This window comes from Mustela nivalis (genome assembly GCF_964662115.1).
Source record: "Mustela nivalis genome assembly, chromosome: 3".
Classification (NCBI taxonomy): domain Eukaryota; kingdom Metazoa; phylum Chordata; class Mammalia; order Carnivora; family Mustelidae; genus Mustela; species Mustela nivalis.
This window is the reverse complement of record NC_139022.1, coordinates 27427564-27445056: the sequence shown is the minus strand read 5'-3', so window position 1 is coordinate 27445056 and position 17493 is coordinate 27427564. Positions and strand designations below refer to the sequence as shown.

General features: G+C 36.3%; 1 pseudogene across 1 annotated transcript; it reads left to right on the top strand.

Annotated features, from left to right (window-relative positions):
- The first annotated feature begins 304 nt into the window (after positions 1-304).
- On the top strand, positions 305-2326 carry LOC309861984 (olfactory receptor 2T27-like; annotated as a pseudogene). The gene is made up of 2 exons: positions 305-317; positions 1351-2326. The product of its transcript is annotated as an olfactory receptor 2T27-like (transcript).
- Positions 2327-17493: the final 15167 nt, after the last annotated feature.

The window sequence follows — 17493 nt, the reverse complement described above, 5'->3', positions numbered from 1 at the left end:
AAGAAAGAAAGAAAGAGAAAGAAAGCGAGCCAGGTAAACTAGTCATAAATTCGCTGAATATTTGCATACCAATATAATTATTGTTAAGCAATTCCCTAGTTCATAAAAAACATTTCAAAAATTGTCCCAGAAAGTGACTTGATCTTGATGTGTTTTTAGATATGTATGATTTGAAAGGAAAAAAAAAAGAAAAAAGTCTAGAAAGTCAGGAGACTTTTGAGGAATGGGCATTGAAAAATTAGAATGGAGTGAAATAATAGGTTTAAAAAGGAGATATGAGTCTTAGAGATACTGAGAGTGTAGTATGCCTGCTCCAAGTAACTGATTAAACATAGAAAATGAAGAAATCAAAATTGGCCTCAAGGGTTAAGCTTGAATATTTGTGGTAACAAAATGGAAATGGAGGAAATAATAAAGTGTAAGAGATGGGAGCTAATATCAATTTTGGCATGATAAATTGAAAGTGTTCTCGGGATACCTGATGAAAGTTTTTAGGAAATTGCCAACACAGAAATGAGTTCAGAAGATATCATATTGATGTGTTATTCTAGAAGCTTGAATCCCTTAAGATGAGGATAAAAGTAATTCATGATATTATACTAAATTCTGTCCTTAGAAGGGTATTGTGCATGATTTCTTCTTTTGATGTTGCTGTTTTGAAATTCTTAATAACTTTGAACAAAGGGGGTCCAAAATTTTCATCTTTTCATGCAAAGTACATAGTTAGTTCTGCAATGGTTATAAAAAATTGATAAAGGAGATAAATTACACAGAGCAGAGAATGATCTATACAAGACTCTTGGGGAAATGGTTTCTTTGACAAGTCAAAAACTATGGAGACTCATTGTCTTAGGAAATTTGAAAAAAATGAGTTTTAAATTCTTGAGTGAGTACTACAACTATATAAATATGGATTAATTTTTACATAACAGAGTGAAATAATTACATTAATATTTAGTAAATAAGAAGTTTGCTACATTCAAACTTCAGGATTTTAAACTAGATATTTATATATTTATTATTAAAAGATAAAATAAAGAATAAAGAAAAATTAACATCTAGATGGGAGAGATGTGTAGGGTAATGTACATGGGGTAAAACACAGACATTTCATGCTTTCTTTAAGTGTGCCACTCTCTCCAAATTTCCATATGTTCCCAACTTTCAAGTTTCCCAAGATATTTTAAATGCTATTTGGGTCTGTCAAGATGTTGCAGAAAGAATAGATGGGAAAAAGTAAATCAAGCCTAAAATAAAAGGTTCATAAAAGGACAAAATTTAATGGACAGCCCATACTTTCCTCTTACTACACATCATCTGTCACCAATGAAGTCGAGATATGGCAAACAGATGATGCATGCACTACAGATTTCATCTTCTTGGGACTCTTCCTTGAGTTCCAATATGCCAGCCTCCTGTTCTACCTCATCCTTCTGGTCTACCTTATTACCCTCACAGGAAACTCAATGTTCATCTTTCTGATCTGGGTGGACTCCTACCTCCACACTCCTAAAACTTCTTGCTCAGCCAACTTTCCATCATTGATTTGTTTTATATTTCCATCTTGGTTTCTTAAATTGTCATCAAACATTCCTTAGGAAAGCACAACATCTCTCTCATTGGCTTGGTAGTCCAAATGTTCTTCTGCCTGACTTTAGGTGGCACTGAGTGTCTCCTCCTAACTTTTATGCCCTATGACCAATTTGTGGCTGTCTGTAACCCCCTTCACTACACATTCATCACAAACTCTAAAGTCTGCTTGCTAAGGGCAGTGGCATCATGGACTGGAGATGCTCAAAATTTACTCATTCAAACCATCTACACCATGCATTTTCCTGTCTATGGCCTGAAGAAAATAAATCACTTCTTCTGTGAGATACCAGTCATCCTAATGCTATCCTGTGAGGACACTTCAGATTATGAGATGGTGTTCTTTATGGTAAGGATTATATTTATACTCACCCCTTTAGCTGAATAGTGACTTATTATATTCAAATTTTTCTCATTGTTCTCAAAATAAACTCTCCTGAGGGGAGGAAAAAAATTCCTGTCCACATGCTGTTCTCACTTTATTGCTGTGAGTCTCTACTTGGGACTAGCAATATTGATGTAGATGACACTTGGCTCTTCCCACACCCCAGCACTAGATCAAGGTCTCTCCATGATCTATACTATCCTCACCCTCATACTGAACCCTTTAATTTATAGCCTTAGAAACAAGGAGGTTGTGGGCGCTATAAAGAAGGTCCTGGGAAAGTACCTAATATCAAAATGGTTTAAGAAATATCACTGTCATACTTCATATTTAAAACCAGTCCCAGAATAAAAATCAAATTCCTTGGCTTGAAAGTTGTCTTCAGCTATGGAGAAAGTCTATTTAGAGACATAGATTATTTCAAAACAGTCATTAAATTGTCAAACAACTTATTCTTTTTGAAACAAAACAATTAAGTTTAGTAAAGAGTTACTTTATAGAAATATTTGAATAAAAGGGCTTTGATAACAAATAGGTGGAGGTATACATATTTTCTTAAATCATCCACAAAGGTGGACAAGCAATATTGTCATATTTTACCATCAAAGATACAAAGGAGCAAGTGAATGCTTCTAATTTTTGACTGAGCATCAGCCTAATCTGAGAGTAGAAAAGTGGAGAAACAAAGACATCCATTTTCTCCATGAAGTACTATTTTATCCAGGTTGATGTTTCCTATATAAAATTATATTGAAACCTATTATTGAAATAAAATTGACAGGCAGTACAATTTTATGGTCAGCTGAGAAAGTCAACAACATATTGACAATTCTATATATTATGTAGTGCTCACTGTGATAAGTGTAGTCACCATGCAATATTAGTACATTATTAACTACATTCCCTATATTGCTGTTGTTGTTTTTTAATCTCCATGACTAACTAATTTTCTAACTTGAAATTTTGTAGCTATTAATCACTATGATCTATTTTGTTTATTCTTCCACCACCAGCCAATTGGAAACCACCAGTTTGTTCTCTGTATTTGAAAGAATGTGTTTTTGTTTGTTTTCTTTAAATTCCACTTATAAGTGAAATCATATGGTATCTGTATTTGTCTATTTGTTTTACATAGCATAACACCTTCTAGGTCCATCTACATCGTTGCAAATAACAAAACCTCATTATTATGGCTGTGTAATATTGCAATACACAAACACAGATACACACACACACACCCCACATTATCAATCATCATGGGACTCTGGGCTTGCATCCATATATTGATTGTTATAGATAATGCAGCAGTAAATATAATGGTGTATTTTTTTTTCAAATTACGGTTTTCATTTTCTGTGAGTAAATACCAATGAATGGAATTACTGGATCATATGTCATTACTAATTTTAATTTAGGAGGACCATCTATACTGTTTTCCATGTGATTTTACTTATTTGAATTCTCACCAATAGTGTACAATGGTTCCATTTTCTCCATATTCTTGCCAACATTAGTTATTTCTTGTCTTTTGCTTAGTAGTCATTCTGATTGGTGTTAAGTCATATTACATTGTAGGGTTTTTTTTTAAAGATTTTATTTATTTATTTGACATAGAGAAATCACAAGTAAGCAGAGAGGCAGGCAGAGACAGGAGGAAGCAGGCTCCCCGTGAAGCAGAGAGCCTGATGCGGGGCTCGATACCAGGAACCTGGGATCATGACCTGAGCTGAAGGCAGAGGCTTTAACCCACTGAGCCACCCAGGCGCCCCTACATTGTAGTTTTTATTCCCATTTCCATTATGAATAGAGAAGTGGCGAATCTTTTCATATGTTTGGGTCTCATATGTATATATACTTTGGACAAAATGTCTTCTAAGATTCATTAACCATTTTTAAATTGGATATTTTGCTTTATGATGTTAAATGTCTATATTCTTTATCTTAGATAATAATTCTTTATTAGATATATCATTTACAAATATCTTCTCCCATTCATTACATTGTTGTTGTTGTTGTTTTAATTTTGCTGATGGTTTCTGTTGCTGTGCAAAACTATTTTTGTTGTAATTGTTATTATTATTTTCGTGATGTCCCAGTAATTCATTTCTAAATTTTTTTTCTCTTGTCTGAGAAGACATATCCATAAAAATGTTGTTAAGGCTAATGTCCAAGTGATTACTGCCTGTTTTGTCTTGGAATTACATGGTTCTCGGTCTCACATTTAGGTCTTTAACTAATTTTGATTTTATTTTTGTGTATGATGTAAGAAAGTGATCTAGTTTCATCATTTTCCATTTGGCTATCTAGTTTCTCAAATACCATTTTTTTTAAGTCTGTTTACTAAACCTCCTGGGAAGATGTTAGAGTAGGAGAAACTCACTTCTTCCCATGGATACAACTAGATAACATTAACAGCAGTTTAAATAATCCAAGACAAAAAAAACCCAAAAAAACAAAAACAACAACAAAAAAAACAACTAAAGATTGGCAGACCAAACTCTTCACAGGTAAATATAAGGAAGACATCACATTGAATAGGGTAGTAAGGACAGAGATACACACATAATCTAAACATATCCACAAGAATGTCTGAGATGGAGGGACAGAATGGACATGTAGAAACAGACTGTCACAGCAGGAAGCCAAGAAAGGAAAGATTAATACCCCATATCAATTGGTTTTGAAAATCAGAGACACTGAAACTCATGAGTTCCTATAAGCATAGGGACATAACTTAGAATTTTAAAAATTAGTGGGCTTTGCTAAAAGAGAGCTGGGAGAGTGCAACAAGAAACTGATTCCTTGCCCTTAAAGAGACATCAAAAAACAATCCTGTAGAGACAAAGCATAAAAGCTGTATTTTGAAAAACACCTGCAGTATACAGGAGGTAGATATGTTTACTAATCTCAGAGTGTGCTGGAGGGGCAGGGATCATTGGGGAATTTCTCTGTGAACAGAGGATCTGGGGGTTCAATTTTCACCTTTCCCAGTCAAAACATAAGATCAATATGGCACATACATTCCCTACTAAACTTGCTAACACAATGCCTCACTCTCACATTCTCCTCTGGACACAGCCTCTCCAGCCAGGCCTCAACTCCAACTCTCCTCTCAGAGCAGTCCCCAGCAAACTTTCTTAACACCATTGAACCCCTCAACCTGCCTTTCTGCAGATCGACCCCTTCCATACACTCTTAAATCCCATCCAAAAGTGATTCAACAAGCTTGGCCAAATGAAAGCAGACCTAAAGGGGCCAGCCCAACTCCAAAGTGACCCTTTCCCTGTGGAGAGGGAACGATAACCACAAATAACCATCAGTCTGTGAACTCAGCAGTGGGCTGGGGGAAGACAGCTGGTGTAACACCTAGGCCTTTCCCCAAAATGAAAGCCTCTCATGGACAAAACAGAGAATGTGCCTGGAATTTCAGTGCTATTGCATCTTTGGCAAATGGATGGTATATCTCAGCTCAAGTGCAAGATAGCCCCAGAATGCTCTACTGCATTCCAGGGAGAAAACCCTGCTTACAACAGGGAAAAAGACCCATTGCATATGGCTGAAACAAGGGGAAAATCATCTTAGCCACAACAGCAGGGTGTACATAACATACATAAGAGATACACTTGAAGTGGTAGGTTCAAAGGTTCAAGTGAAGTGATACTTCATTTCAGGACACTACAGGCAGGATCTCTTCTTCATAACCCACTATATTCAGGAGACATCACTGACTTTCCTAAGATGTAGAAACATACAAAGTGTTAGGCAAAATGAAAAGATAGAGAAATATGCCTAAAATTAGAGAACAAGACATATTCATAGAAATAGATCTAAACAAAATGGAGATACACAATGTGCCTGATAGAATATTTAAAATAATTATCATAAATTTATTCACTGGATTTGAGAAAAGAGTTTCCAACACACAAAAAATAAATAAATAAAATTTAAAAATTAAAAAAAAAATAAAGGAAATCATGAGTACTAAATAAGCCCTGTAAGAAATACTAAAGGAGATATTTTGAGTAGGAAGGGAAGACCATAAGTTGAATTAATAATAGTAGGAACAGAGGAGACAAGATTGGGGAAAGAAGGAGTAGGCGCCCTTTCAACCTGTACCCTAAAGTGAACTCATTACTTTCCAATGAACACCAATCACCCACAAAATCAGCCTGAGATCAGAATTATAGATGTCTGGATCTCTACAGGGGTAGAAGATGCAAGTGGGCAGGTAAAGCAGAGTGGGAACGTTGGACTGATATCAGAAGATAAACAAAAGGGGGAGGGAGCCACCAGTGACGACCAATTGGAAAGTAATACCTCAAATACGAGAGTGCCCTGCATCTGGGGATGAGCATTAACTTGGAGACTGGTTGAAAGCACTCAAAAAGAGCAAAGGATCACTGAGGGGGAAATTGTGGAAATTGGGGTGACTAGGGACAGGGCCTTATGTCCAGGGAAACAGGACAGTCTCCCCTGGCGCTGAGCCAGAAAGAGTGCAGTGGAGAAACCAGGTCTTGGTCCCTGAGGTGCCAGTGTGCCCGAGAATGCATGGGGTCTGGCTCCTGTGAGGGGCTGGGAGTCTCGCCTGATGGTAGAATACCGGGCCGCCCACTCTACAGAGCCTGAGACGCACACGCCCCTCACCCTCCCCTGAGAGAGCTGTGTAAAGGCCCAGCCTGGAGCTCTTAGGCCCGCTCCATTCCACCAGAGCCTGAGACACATGCCCAACCCTCACACTCCCCTGATAGAGGTGCATTCAAGCCCGGTGCTCTTAGACCCAGAAAGACCAGTCACTCCCACCCATGCCAGCAGGAAAATCTCAGTGTGTGATCACTGCTTGGAACCTTGCTGGCAGTCTGGAGCTGCCCAAACAGCTACGGCTGCCATGGTTTTGGATACAAGCAGAAGATCCTGCATCCCCAGGGACTGCAACTGAAAACTTGCTCTGCCAGCCACCAATGGGAAAGTTATTTGGGCTCTACAACATCCACAGGCAAGCAGACTGAGGCTTGTCTCTGAGAGGGGGTTCAGCGTGCAGTTTGCTTTCCTCTAAACCTACAAAAACCATTAAAAGCGGTAAAGGCAAGAGGAAAAAAAAAGTGAACAAACATAAAAACCTCCAGAGAACAAAAGCCTGATAAAAACAGTTTCCTCAGAGCACACCCCCTTGAGGGGGGCAGGAGGACTTAACTCAGGGAACATAACTGACTGAAAACCCACGTGACAGGCCCTTCCCCCAGAAAACGAACCAGGAAAGAAAAAAAAAAAAAAGACAAGAGAACCACTACCACTACTTCAAAGGACAGCTTTTATTTTTAATTCGTTCCCACTATTCTGGCTCATTTTTCTTTTTTATATAGATAAATTTAGCTTTTATTTTTAATTCGTTCCCACTATTCTGGCTCATTTTTCTTTTTTATATAGATAAATTTTTAACCTATTTACCAGCACAGTGAGATGTCTAGTACATCAAATTCCATAATAACATTATAACCTGAACTTTATGATACATTCACCTGTGTTTTTCTTTTGCATTTCTATTTTTTTATTTTTTTTAATTTTAGTTTAATTCAGTCTAGTTTATACCTTTTTTATTTTTATTTTCTAAAATTCATAAAGAGTTAAACTTCAAGGTAATCCCCTTTCCCCAATCAATTCTACCCCTTTAGGTAAACCAATTTTTAATCCATCTTTATCTTAGGAAAGCTGAGTCCTTTAACAAAGATATCAAGATACATCCAGGAAGAATCAAAACAAACTTCCTCACCCACACTGAGAATTTATAACTATTCTCCCAACTTTTTCTTCCACCAGTGTTTCTGTGTATTTGTATTTGTCCTGATAGTATATAAATCTTATACTTGGGGTTCTTTTTGACGAGATTCTTCATTTTTTTGCATATATATATATATTTTTCTCTTGTCATATACTTTATCATTTTTTTGTTTTCCTGTTTTTGTTTGTATACTTCATAAATCTTAACCTGGGGCCCATTTGGGCTTTACCTTCTCTTTTATCTTCCCTTTTTTTCCCAGTCTCTCTCTCTCTCTCTCTTTTTCTTTTTCTTTTCTTTTTTCTCTTGTTTGGGTGGGGAATCCTGATTGCTCAGAAGCCTACCAGGGTGCACCTAGACTTCACCAAGATTGATACCTCCAGCTACATTCATTCAGTCATCTCTCACCAAAATGACTAGGAAGAGAAATGCCCAACAGAAGAAAAATACAGAGGATGGGCCTTCTTCAACAGCGCTATCAACATAGATAATAGGTCGGAAATGGAATCCAGACTAACAATTATCCAGGCAATAGATACATTGGAGAAAGCCATGAATTATGAAATGAAATTGATTAGGGCAGAACTGGATGTGACCAGGAATGATGTTCACAATATTAGGGCAGAACTGAAAGCCACCAGGAATGAGGTTCACAGTGCTCCTAATGAGTTCCAATCTAATCTAAATTCCCCCAAAGCTAGGGAAACTGAGACAGAAGATAGAATTATTGATCTGGAGGACAAACAAATAGAAGATAGAATTATTAATCTGGAGAACAAACAAATAGAAAGTATCAGGAGGAAGCCTGGCACAAACAGCTTAGAAGCCACAAAAACAGAATTAGGGAAATAAATGAGGCCATGAAACATTCCAACATCAGAATTATTGGAATCCCTGAAGGACAGGAGAAAGAAAGAAGTCTAGAAGCTATAGTGAAACAAGTTCTTCATGAAAATTTTACCAATCTTGAGAATGGAACCAGCACTCATGTACTAGAGGCCAAAAAGTCTCCACCCACGATTATAGATTCCAGAAAAACATCAAGGCATCTAATAGTCAAATTGAGGAATCATAATTGTAGATATAATCTCTTGAAAGCTGTTAAGACAAGGAGGCTACTTACTTACAGAGGAAAGCCCAAAAGAATAATGTCAGACCTGTCTACAGAGACCTGGCAAGCCAGAAAGGGCTGGCAAGATATATTCAGGGCATCAAATGAGAAGAACATGCAGCCAAGAATACTTTATCCAGCAAGAAAGAAACTCAAATGGATGGCAATCCAAGACTGGCAAGGCTTAAAAGACTATGCAACTGCCACACCAACACTGCAGGAAATATTAAGGGGGGTTCTATAAAAGAGGAAAAATCCTAAGAATAGCATTGAACAGAAATATAGAGAAAATCTACAGAAAGAAAGACTTCAAAGGTAACACGATGTCAATAAAAACGCATTTATCAATAATCACTCTCAATGGCCTAAATGCATCCATAAAATGGCACAAGGTTTCATATTGGATAAAATGACAGGACATATCCATATGTTGTCTACAAGAGACCCATTTTGAACGTAAAGATACACCCAGACTGAAAGCGAAGGGATGGAGAAGCATCTTTCATGCCAATGGGCCTCAAGAGAAGGCCAGGGTAGTGATACTAATATCAGACAATTTAGATTTTAATCTAACGACTGTGGTCAGAGATAAAGGAGGACACTATATAATTCTTCATGGGACTAACCCCAGATGATCTAACAATTGTAAATATATATATCCCAAATATGGGAGCTGCCAATTACATAAGAAAACTGTTAAGCAAGATGAGTCTTATTGATATGAATACATTAATAGTAGGAGATTTGAACAAGCCTCTCTCAGAAATAGACAGATCATCGAAGCAGAAAATCAATAAAGACACAAGAGCCTTGAATGACACATTGGACCAAATTGACCTCATAGATATATACAGAACATTCCACCCTAAAACAACAGAATACTCATTCTTCTCAAGTACACACGGAACCTTCTCCAGAAGAGACCACATACTGGGTCATAAATCAGGACTCAACCGATATCAAAAGACTGAGATTATTCCTTGCATATTATCAGATCACAATGCTTTGAAACTGGAGCTCAATCACACGGAAAAGTTTGCAAGGAACTCAAACACCTGGAAGCTAAAGACCACCTTACTTAAGAATTCTTGGATCAAGCAGGAGATCAAAGAAGAACTTAAACAATACATGGAAACCAATGAGAATAAAGACACTTCAGTCCAAAACCTAAGGGATACAGCAAAGACAGTCATAATGGGTAAATACATAGCCATCCAAACCTCCCTGAAAAAAAGTGAAAAATCCAGAACACACAAAAGCTGACTCTACACCTTAAAGAACAGGAGAATCAACAACAAATCAAACCAACTCCACACATAAGAAGGGAAATAATCAAGATTAGAGATGAGATCAATGAGGTAGAAACCAGAAATACAGTAGAACGTATCAATGAAACTAGAAGCTGGTGTTTTGAAGTAATCAATAAAATCGATAAAGCATTGGCCACACTAATCCAAAAGAAAAGAGAGAAAGCCCAAATTCATAAAATTATAAATGAAAAGGGAGAGATCACAACGAAGACCAAGGAAGTAGAAACAATCATCAAGTTATTATCAACAGTTTTATGCCAATAAGGTATGCAACCCAGATGAAATGGATGCATTCCTGGAAAATCATAAACTCCCAAAACTGAACCAGGAAGAAACTGACAACCTGAATAGACTGACATGTAGAACGAGATTGAAGGAGTGAACAAAAACCTTCGAAATAATAAAAGCCCAGGACCTGACTGATTCCCTGGGGAATTCTACAAAACATTCAAAGAAGAAATAACATCTATTCTCCTTAAGCTGTTTCAAAAAATTGAAGCCGAAGGAATTCTTCCAGCCTCTTTCTATGAAGCCAGCATTACCCTGTCCCCCAACCAGGCAAAGACCCTACCAAAAAGGAGGATTTCAGACCAATATCACTGATGAATATGGATGCTAAGATAATCAACAAGATTCTAGCCAACAGGATCCAACAGCACATTAAAAAGATTACACACCATGACCAGGTGGGATTCATCCCTGGGCTACAAGGATGGTTCAACATTCGCAAATCAACCATTGTGAGAAACAAATTAATATGAGAAGAGAGAAGAACCACATGGTCCTTTCAATTGATGCAGAAAAAGCATTCGACAAAATCCAGTATCCGTTCCTTATCAAAATGATTCAAAGTATAGGGATAGAGGGAACATTCCTGAAATTCATATAATCTATCTATGGAAGACCCACAGCAAATATCATCCTCAATGGGAAAAAGCTTGCAGCCTTCCCATTGTGATCAGGAACACGACAAGGATGCCCACTATCACCACTCTTGTTCAACATAGTATTAGAAGTCCTAGCACCTGCCATCAGGCAACAAAGAGAAATAAAATCTTTGCAAATTGGCAATGAAGAAGTCAAACTCCCTCTAATCGCAGATGACCTGATTCTTAATATGGAAAACCCAAAAGACTCCACCCCCAAACTACCAGAACTCATACAACAATTCAGCAATATGGCAGGATATAAAGTCAATGTACTTAAATTAGAGGCTTTCTTATACACTAACAATGAAAATACGGAAAGGGAAATTAGAGAATTGATTCCATTTACTATAGTACCAAGAACCATATGATACCTGGGAATAAACCTAGCCAAAGAGGTCAAGGATCTGTACTCGAGGAACTACAGAACACTCATCAAAGTAATTGAAGAAGACACAAAAAGATGGAAGACCATTCCATGCTCTTGGATTGGAAGAATAAACATTGTTAAAATGTCTATATTGCTTAGAGGAATCTATACTTTTAATTCCATTCCGATCAAAATTCCACTGGTATTTTTCAAAGAGCTGGAGCAAACAATCCTAAAATTTGTATGGAATCAGAAGAGACCCCAAATAACGAAGGAAATGTTGAAAAACAAAAATAAAACTGGGGGCAACACGTTACCTGATTTCAAGCTTTACTACAAAGCTGTGATAACCAAGACAGCATGGTACTTGCATAAAAACAGACACATAGAGCAGTGGAAGAGTAAAGAGCCCAGATATGGACCCTCAACACTATGGTCAAATAATCTTCGACAAAACAAGAAAAAATATCCAGTGGAAAAAAGACAGTCTCTTCAATAAATGGTGCTGGGAAAACTAGCTATATGTAGAAGAACAAATCTCAACCATACTCTTACACTGTACACAAAGAAAAACTAAAAATGGATAAAAGACCTCAAGGTGAGGCAGGAATCCATGAGAATCCTAAAGGATAACTTAGGCAGTAACCTCTTTGATATCAGCTGCAGCAACTTCTTTCAAGATATGTCTCTAAAGGCAAAGGAATCAAAAGGGAAGATGAGCTTTTGGGACTTCTTCAAGATCAAAAGCTTCTGCACAGCAAAGGAAACAGTCAACAAAACAAAGACACAACCCACGGAATGGGAGAAGATATTTGCAAATGACAGTACAGACAAAAGGTTGATATCCAGGATCTATAAAGAACTCCTCTAACTCAACACACACAAAACAGATAATCATGTCCAAAAAATGGGCAGAAGATATGAACAGACACTTCTCCAATGAAGACATACAAATGGCTATCAGACATATGAAAAATCTTTCATAATCACTAGCCATTAGGGAGATTCAAATTAAAACCACACTGAGATGCCACCTTACCCCAGTACAAATGGCCAAAATTTGCAAGACAGAAAGCAATCCATGCCTGAGAATATGTGGAGAAAGGGGAGCCCTCCCACTCTTTTGGTGGGAATGTAAGATGTTGTAACCACTTTTGAGAAGTCTGGAGGTTCCTCAGAAATTAAAAATAGAGCTTCCCTATGACTCTGCAATTGCACTCCTGGGTATTTACCCCAAAGATACAGATGTAGTGAAAGAAAGGCCATCTCTAACCCAATATTCATAGCAGCAATGGCCACGGTCACCAAACTGTGAAAATAACCATGATGCCCTTCAACGGATGAATGGATAAGAAAGATGTGGTCCATATACACTTTGGAGTATTATGTCTCCATCAGAAAGGATGAATACACAACTTTTGTAGCAACATGGATAGGACTGAAGAGATTCTCCTGAGTTAAATAAGTCCAGCAGAGAGAGTCAAGTATCATATGGTTTCACTTATTTGTGGAGCATAACAAATAACTTGGAGGAAAAGGGGAGATGGAGATGAGAAGGGAGTTGAGGGAAATTGGAAGGGGAGGTGAACCATAAGAGTCTATTGACTCTGAAAAACAATCTGGGGGTTTTTAATGGGCTGGGGTTGGGAGGTTGGGGGAAACAATTGGTGGGTATTAGGGAGGGCACGGATTGCATGGAGCACTGGATGTGGTGCAAAAACAATGAATGCTGTTACGCTGAAAAGAAATAAAAAAAAATTTTAAAAAAGTATGAATACCCAACTTTTGCATCAATATGGACAGGACTGGAGGAGATTTGGTTGAATAAAAAAAGTCAAGCAGAGAAAGCCAATTATCATATGGTTTCACTTACTTGTGTAATGTCAGGAATAACATGGAGGACAGTAGGAGAAAGAAAGGAAAAGTGAATTGGGGATATCAGAGGGAGAGAGAACCCATGAGAGACTGTGGACTCCAAGAAACAGACTTAAGGTTTTAGAGAGGAAGGAGAAGGGGAATGGATGAGCCGGGTTGTGGGTATTAAGGAGGGCATGGATTGCATGGCACACTGGGTGTGGTGCATAAACAATAAATCTTGGAATACTGCATCAAAAACTAATGATGCATTTTATGGTGACTAATACAACACAATTAAAAAATCATTACTTTAACAGAGGCAGAAACTGCATTTTATGGAAGTCAACACTTTTTCATGATATACACTCTGAATGAAGTAAGTTTATAGGAGGCATAATTTAGATAATAAAGCCGTATAGGGTAAGTCTATCATTAACATCATACTCAACAGGTAAAAGTTAAAACTTTCTTCTAAGATCAGGTATAACATTATGATTTTATTCTCATCACTTTTTTTCAGCATAGTACTGGAAATTCTAGCTCCAACATTCTGACAAGAAAAAAGGCAGTCAAATTGGTAAGGAAGATATAAAATTGTCAGTATTTGTATATGATTGAATACTATAGATGTAAACTTTAAAGACACCACCAAAAACCTACTAGAACTAAAAAGAAACTCAATAATCACAGGATAAAATTAATATACAGAAATATTTTGCACTATCATAAACTGAAAATCAAGTAGTAGAGAAATAATTTAACAGTTTATATTCCATTTATAATTTATTGAGAAAAATAAAATACTTAGAAAAAAGCTTAACCTGGGGAGTTATACACCTGTAATCTGCAAACTGTAAAAGATTAATGAAATAAAGATGATACAGACAAGTCCAAAGATACACCACACTAATGAATTGGAAAAAATTTTTATTGTCTAAGTGTCCATAGGACCCCAAGCAATCTACAGATTCAATTCAATTCCTGTCTAAAGAGCAATAGTTTTCAGAGAACAAGAATAAATACTTGAAACCACAAAAGACCCCAAATAGCCAAAGCAAGCTTGAGAAAAACAAAAACAGCTGGAAATACAGTAATCCCTGATTTCAAGATATACTACAAAGTTATTGTAATTAAAACACTATGATAATGCATAAAAATAGACATACAAAATGTAACCAGATAAAGATCTCAGAAATAAAGACACACTGATGTGTTCAATTAATCTACAGTAAAGAAGGTGAGAGTATACAATGGGGAAAATACTGTCTCTTTGATAAGTAATGCTGGGAAAACTTCACACTTAAATCCAATAAACAGGTACATCCAGTAAAACTGGACCACTTTCTAACACTATATGGAAAAATAGATCCAATATAAATTGAAAATATAAATAAATGATCTGAAACCATAAAATGTCTTTAAAAAACATAGATGGGAATATCCTAGAGATCTGCTTTAACAACATTATTCTATATGTGTCTTCCTACTCAATGGAAACAAAAGCAAACACAAACTATTGGGATTATGTCAAATAAGATTTGCACACCAAAGGAAATCAATAAAATCAAAAGACTGAAGTGAATAAATAAGATTGAGTACATTTATCTTAATGAGCCCTGATATACGTATAGAATTGTTATTACTAATCACTGGGAAACTGCAAATCAAAACTGCAATGAGATACCATATCACACATGCCAGAATGCTGTAAGATAAAGAATAAATAAACACTGTTGGTGAGGTTGTAGAGAAGTGGGAGCTTTCATGCATTGTTGGTGAGAATATACATTGGTGCAGCCTTGGTTAAACTACTACCTAGGTATTTTATTTATTTATTTATTTGATGCCATTGTAAATTGGATCAGTTTCTTAATTTCTAATTCAAATAGTTTGATATTAGTCTATGTAACACAACCCTTTTTGTACATTGACTTTGTGTCTTGCAATTTTAATGAATATATTTATGAATGTATTTATTGGCTGAAGAGTGTCAGTTTTACTTCTTTTTAAGTTAAGATTAGTTATATATATTTTCTTGCCTAGTGGTTTTACTAGGACTTCCAATACTCGCCTTGTACTTGATAGTAAAAGCAAAAAAAAAAAAAACAGGAGAGTGCAGGGCATGGTCATGCCTATGGGCTTTAGTGAGCCATTAGAAGAGCATGGGGCTGGGTTAACTATTATTATCTGCAATCAAAGTTAATTAAAGTCTGGGGACTATGCTCCCCTAGGTCATTCACCTCAAAGGTCTCAAAAAGGATAACAAATTACTAAGCCACCTACCAATTTAGATCTTACCTGTTATACCAGCCAGTATTTAATATACATAGTATTGTATAATCATAGTCACTGGGCTCATTCCCAAAATGTATGTCTCTCCATCAACACCAAGACAATTGCATTCATTTCCTATGCAAAATAAGTCTAATGCTGCATAGTGAGAATATAATACTTGATCACAGAAAACCTCAAAGTTGTCATCAATTCCAAGAGGCAGCGGTGTTTGGACATAAGTAGAATCTAAGGTAGATACTAAACTAGCAGAAAAAAGAAAGCATCTTGAACTAAAACTGGTAATGGATATTCTGTAGAAAATTTGTATGCCTATTAAGTTTCACAGATGTCAGACTTTGGTGATTATACTTACAAAAGGCAAAATAACTGTGAGAGTCTTAAATGAATATTTCATATACTTCCCAGGGTTCAGATACAGAAGAAAGCTATGTGAAATTGTAATGTTTCTGTTTGACTAACTGCATGGATGATATTCATTAAATAACTGTGTTATAAATGCTCTTGTATGACCAAACCTGGAGCAGGCATCACTCATGATGTTGAGAGAGACATTTGAGAGTGTGAACTACCAAAATTTCAGACTCGAATCTCATATTTTATTTTCTTTTATTATGTGATGTTAGTCACCATACTGTACATCATTAGTTTTTGATGTTGTGTTCCATGATTCATTGTCAAAACTGATATTTTCAAAAATCTGCCAAAACTCAGTAACCAAGTGAATCTCATAATAATCTCTTCAATTTATCCTATTACTTTTTGGAAAACTGGGGCACCTGGGTGTCTCAGTGAGTTAAAGCCTCTGCCTTTGGCTCAGGTCATGATCCCAGGATCCTGGGATTGAGTTTCTGTCAGGCCCTCTGCTCCTCAGGGAGCCTGTTTCCACCTCTCTCCACCTGACTTTCTGCCTACTTGTGATCGCTGCCTGTCAAATAAATAAATAAATAATCTTAAGAAAAAATATAAAAGAAAAACTATCTAGTTACTGAGTTATGATTTCTTTTCATTTTCCTCGTGCATACCTACATAAGCACAACATCAAATCATGCCAACAATAATGGCATGATGTGTTCCTAAAATGATATAAGTAGTCATAATGTGGAAGACTTTTTAAAAGCTTAGTAAAATCCTATAATTAATGTAACATTGCACTCTGCATTTGGAGTAGATTGATCTAGATTAGATTAAAGGAATAATGGAAATATATTGAATTTCCTGTCAATAAATAATTATTCAAATGGATTCATTAATTAATGCAATTGCTTTATTATTGTGGGAAAAATTCAATAAATATTTCAAAAATTTTAATAAATGACAGTACATTTTTCTACTCCAAGAATTACTATCTGTAGTCTGGCTGCACTGTAATTCATGGTTTTTTAATTCTTAAAACACAACCAATAGCTTTTGGTTTTTCTTTTCCCCAGGCAGGTAGTTATTCACTGATACAAATTTACAAAATAGTAATTAAAATACTAAGTAAAAATCAATTAAACACATGTAGAGTTTTTTTTTCTTTTTAAAAAATATATATTTTTTATTTTACACAGAGAGAGAGCACACAAGCTAGAAAAGCAGTAGAGGGAAAAGGAGAAAGAAGATCTCTTGAAAGCAGGGGGAGTCCAATGTGGGGCTTGATCCCAGTATCCTGGGATTATAACCTGAGCCAAAGGCAGTCACTTAACCAGCTGAGTCACCCAGGATCCCCTATATTATTTTTCTTTACTGTGGTGTTTGGTTTCAAAATCACTGCATATTACCTCCTTTTATTTATTACCCATATTTTTAAAGTCTTTGCCATTAGCATGCTGAAAGTTATAAAGTTATATACTGATAGCCTTGACGAATTATGTGGCTTGTATAATTGATTATAATT